Genomic DNA, 5,453 nt, shown 5'->3' with positions numbered 1-5,453 from the left:
TCTCTGAGGTGCCTTCGGTCAGCGTTCAAGATCAAGAGCCCAGAGGCAGAGAGGAATTCCGTCCTCTCAGTGAAACAGTGGGATAGTCGGGGCGACTGTAGAGGAGGAATGTGCACTTTGGGTGCCAGCACCCATGAGTGAAGGCTGCCCTGACTGAGCCTTGCTTGCTTGGGGCCTAGCGCACTCCTGCCGGGCAACGGGTGACAGGACGTGCTTTTCCGAATTAATGAGAGAAAATGTTGATTCTCCTGCTGCCCACGAAGGTGGAAAGTGAAGTGGGGAGACGTGGGGAATGAGCAAGGTTCCCTGTCTGGGGGTTCCAAATCTGCTGTTGGTTTCTTTCACCACTGACTAGAGATATACAGGGTGTCCCCCCAAAATGTATACACACTTTGAATACCTACTAATTCCAATGGTTTTAAGCATAAGAAAGGAACAACAATGGAGCTATTATCTGTTAAAAGTGTGGGCACAAACAGATAGTTGGACATTTCCTGAGGGGTCTCAAATTGGAGAGGGTGAAGGCCAGACTGAGGGGCCCCTTCTGCCCCACCCCCACCCCAGTGCACGAATTTCGTGCACCGGGCTACTAGTCCTATATAATAAAAGGCTAATATGCAAATCGACCGAACAGTAGAACAACCGGTCGCTATGATGCACACTGACAACCAGGGGGCAGACACTCAATGTAGGAGCTGCCCCTCGATGGTCAGTGCGCTCCCACAGGGGGAGCGTCACTCAGCCAGAAGCCGGGCTCATGGCTGGTGAGCGCAGCGGCGGTGGTGGGAGCCTCTCCTGCTTCCGTGGCAGCGCTAAGGATGTCCGACTGCCAGGGGGCCTAAGCTGTCAGTTGGACATCCCCCGAGGGCTCCTGGACTGCGAGAGGGCACAGGCTGGGCTGAGAGACCCCCACCCTGAGTGCATGAATTTCATGCACTGGGCCTCTAGTAATATATAAGTAAGGTCCCATGGACTATTCTGGCAACTTAAGTATCACTTTTTGTTTTTGTGGGAAGGGGAACAAGGTATGGAGAGTGGGCCCATTTATGTCACCATTTACTTCACATTTTTGTAGTTTTCCCTCTTGGGAGAAATATCCTAAGGATTCTGGTTGTGTTCTTAAGGTCCTCTTAAGTTTCCTCTGAATTCTTTGCTGGGTTCTCTGTCCTCCAGAATCTGCTTTCCATGAGTGTAAAGCCTCTTTTTCTGCCTAGAATGGGCATAAGGTTTCTAGGGAAAAGGCTGTGGAGGTCAGAGCACTTCTTTGAGACATTTTTCAAACATTTTCAGATTTCTAGCCCCTTCAGGTGGCTTCTGTATTCTGCATGTATATGGCTTTTGTAGTTCTGGGTGAGAATTCTAATCTCCTGTTAGCTTTTGCATCTCACCCAGAAGCAGAATTTCTTCCCTCTCCCAATTTTTTAAAAATCTGGTTATTTGCCTACAGAATTCTCCAAAGTCTGAATTTTGTTGATTGCATCTATGTGGTATCATTTAATATGTTCCTGTGTCCTCTTTATTTCCTGTAAAGTGGTAGTAATATCTATTAGTAAAGGCTTGATCAGATTAATATCAGATAATTTTTGATTGGATAATTTTGTCAAGAGTACGCGAATAATGATATATATACTTCTATTGTTAGGAGATACTATTTTACCCCTCTTTTTGCAGTATTAACTATCATTGGTGATCATTACTCAGCTCCATTAATTCCTTAGGGGTTGCAGAATGGTAATAGTCTAAGTTTTTTATTCTTTTTTCACTTATTGCCTAGACTATGTCTATAAAATAATATCACTATCAATTCTTTGTTACCGTAAAAGTATAGCGTCACCTAGCATCCTTAAAAGGTGGTCAGAGAGGGTTTTTGTTTTGTTTGTTAAGGATTATTAACAATTCATGGATATAAAGTTACTGTTGACCCTTGAACAACAAGGGTCTGAGGGGGTGGGCATGGTTAGAGGGACCCACCATGGCACAGTTGAAAATCTGCCTCTAATTTAAATTGGCCCTCTGTATATGCAGATACCCAACTTCGGATTGAAAATTGATTTGTTACTGTTTATTGTAGCTATTTTTATTGATGCTCAGATTGATCCATTTTGGCCAGCAAGCCTATTCAAATTGGCTAGAGAGTGCTTTTGATAGGACTCTAAGACCTTTAACAATTTCCTTGTTTTCCCTTGGGAAAAATCATTTGGGACTCATCTATATATAGAGAGAGAGCCAGGGGCCGTCACATCTGAAACAACCAAGTGGACGACTGAACAGGCTGAGTGGGGCGACCAGGCCGGCAGGGGGGTTAGTGAGGGATGACCAAACGACTGAACAAGCAGGCTGCATGAGGGGCGACCCAATGACTGAGCAGCAGGCTGTCTGGGGCAACCAGGCCGGCAGGGTGGGAAGTTGGGGGCAACCAGGCTGGCGGGGGTGGAAGGGGCTGTTGGGGCGATCAGGCCAGCAGGCAGGCAGTTAGGGGTGATCAGGCCAGCTTGCGGCTGCCGGTGCCCTAGGCTTCACTGCCTGTGCCGCCGCCTGCCTGGCTGGCAGGGACCAGAGTGTCGCGGGCAAGCTGCTCCCACCCCTGGTGGTGGAACGGGGAGGAGGGCGCTGGGTGCAGGGAGGGGACCTCAGCTGGGGTCCTCCTGGCGCTGGGAAGGGGCCCGGCCTGGGCCCAGTGGGGAGCTTAGGAAGTCTGGCTGAGCAGATTCCTGTTCATACCAACTTACTCTGCCATCTTCCTCCAGCTCTCCAAGCTAGCCCCCCTGCCCCATCTGCCTGGGGGCATGGCCTATGGGCAACCTCCCCAAGCACAGACTGTGAACCTGGAGACTCGAGGAAGAGTGTCCTGCGGGGCCTGGGTGGGGGCCAGTGCAGAACTACCAGGGCAGAGCTGCTTCGGTGTCTCGGTGAACATTGCAACCGACCGACCCAAGGAGGAAACCAAGAGGGGAAAGGCCGGGAGCTGTGGATTCCCAGCTCTTTAGTCACTTGAAAACAGCCCCGCTTGGAATGCGAGGCAGCTGTACATTCAGATGAGAAGTGAGGGGGCTGAATACCACCATCGCTGGGCTCCTGTCGGTCTGAGGCCCAAGCATCCACCACGAGAAGGAAAAAACGGAGGGAGGGGCCCAGAGGAAGGGAGGACAGTCGAAGGAAACTTGTCTAGACTTCCCCCAGCCCTTTCCCTCTTTCCGCTGCCTACAAAAGCCCCAGGCCCGGCCACAGTTCTGTCTCCACCTTTTAGTCCCCTGTTCTCCAACCACAGAGGAAAGTAATAAAGAAGGAGTCTGTGCTGCCTCCAGAAAGTATCTATATACCTGATCGGCCGGCTACCTCCCGCAGAGGACATCTGTCAGTAGGACATCCCCTGAGGGCTCCTGGACTGTGAGGGGGGGGGGAGGCCAGGCTGAGGGGGCACCCCCCCCCCCCCCCCCGTGCACGAATTTCGTGCACTGGGCATCTAGTAATATATAAAGAGTCCAATGCTTAAAAACAATCTAGCTCTATAGAAACAAGTGATGTCATCTTAATTATCATTCCTAAGGTTCTGGAATTGTTACCAGGCTCTTAGAGGTTGCCAGTATAAATTCTACAACAGTCAATATTATTTGAGTGGGTTGTTAGCTGAGTCTGAATCTAGCCCAGTGGTTCTAAAACCCGACTTTACATCTGCATCACCTGAGATATTTTTAAAATATTAGGGCCTACACCAGATTTTGAAAGAGATGGTAATGGTATGCCTTTACATTCTCAGCTGATTCTGTTATAGGCAGGCATTTGAAAGCTACTGGTTGACCAATGGTGCTCTAAGCAACTAGCAATGATTTATGATTTATGTGGCTATTTTATCCATCGTTTCTACATTTTCCTGAAATGTTTTGTCTGAATGTGATATAAGAAGCAATAAGAGCAATATTTAAAGACCTATAGGCAGTTGTAAGTATCTTGTTTCCAAACATGCTTCTCACCAGTAGTGTTTAGATAAGCTTTGATTATTGCCTTTTGTTCTTTATTCTCTTATAAGATTCTCAGTTTAAAAAAAAAAGGACTGATTCTTTGGTTTAAAAGTTCAATCAAATGAGCTAACTGTAGTGTGAGTTAATTTCTCCTGAAAATGTATTGGTAGGCTTAGATCTCATATTACTAGACATTTTTACCTTAAAAATTTTGGAAAAGAAAATAATAATTATCCATAATCCCACCATCCTAGCACAACCATTTTACTTTTGAATATTCTTTTGTTAACAAATTTGGTCTATATGCAAACATTTTTACATAATCACGTCTAGCTGGAGTTAGCAAGCACCAGTCTCACAATTCTCATATAATCCTTTACTTTCTCAATTTCTCCAGTTAAATAAAAATTATATGATATTAATTTTTATTTTAAATTATCATGTGTGTTCTGTTTTTGGAGCAAGGAAGGAAAAGTCACTATAATGTGTCTGTATTACTGATGAAATTGAAAAGTAGTACAAAACAGATTAACAAACCTTTAAAATTCCATTTTTAAAAATTTTAATCTGATTTTTCGCACTGCAATTATATTTTTATTTATTTTTTAAATACTTTTTATTGATTTTTATAGAGAGAAAAAGGGAGATAGGGAGAGAGAGAGAGAGAAATATTGATGAGAAAGAAAACATCTTTTGGCTGTCTCCTGCAAGCCCCCTACTGGGGAACGAGCTGTAACCTGGGCATGTGCCCTAACTGGGAATCCAGCCATCAACTTCTCGGTGTATGGGATGGCACTCAACCAACTGAGGCACACCGGCCAGGGCTCATATTTTTTAAAATGTGGTTGGTGTAGCCCAGCCAGTGTGGTTCAGTGGTTGAGTGTGGACCTATGAACCGGGAGGTTGTGGTTCGATTTCTGCTTGAGGCATATGCCTGAGTTGTGGGCTCAATCCCCTGTGTGGGGTGTGTAGGAAGCAGCCAATCAATGATCCTCTCTCATCATTGATGTTTCTATCTCTTGTTCCCTCTCCCTTTCTTTCTGAAATCAATAAAAATATCCTATATAATAAAGAGGTAATATGCAAATTGACCATCACACCCTTGCACAAGATGGCCGCGCCCATATGGTCACAAGGTGGCCACCTCCATGTCATCACAAGATGGCCACCACAAGATGGCCGGCAGGGGAGGGCAGTTGGGGCGACCAGGCCGGCAGGGGAGGGCAGTTAGGGGTAACTGGGCTGGCAGGGGAGGGCAGTTGGGGGCGACCGGACTGGCAGGGGAGGGCAGTTGGGGGCAATCGGGCCGGCAGGGGAGCAGTCAGGCATCGATCAGGCTGGCAGGGGAGTGGTTAGGGGGTGATCAGGCTGGCAGGCAGAAGCGGTTAGGGGCAATCAGGCAGGCAGCAGGCGAGTGGTTGGGATCCAGCAGTCCTGGATTGTGAGAGGGGTCCCAGATTTGAGAGGGTGCAGGCTGGACTGAGGGGCACCCCC

At 47.3% G+C, this 5,453-nt stretch overlaps 1 protein-coding gene across 1 annotated transcript in view; it reads left to right on the top strand.

Moving 5' to 3' along the window:
- Nucleotides 1-5,453, top strand: part of OLA1 (Obg-like ATPase 1) — a 159,842-nt gene that overhangs the window by 17,566 nt on the left and 136,823 nt on the right. The window lies entirely within an intron of this gene.

This window comes from Myotis brandtii, unplaced genomic scaffold, assembly GCF_000412655.1.
Source record: "Myotis brandtii unplaced genomic scaffold, ASM41265v1 scaffold112, whole genome shotgun sequence".
Lineage (NCBI taxonomy): Eukaryota > Metazoa > Chordata > Mammalia > Chiroptera > Vespertilionidae > Myotis > Myotis brandtii.
Note: the sequence above shows the minus strand (reverse complement) of the source record. Positions and strands in the feature narration are given on the sequence as shown.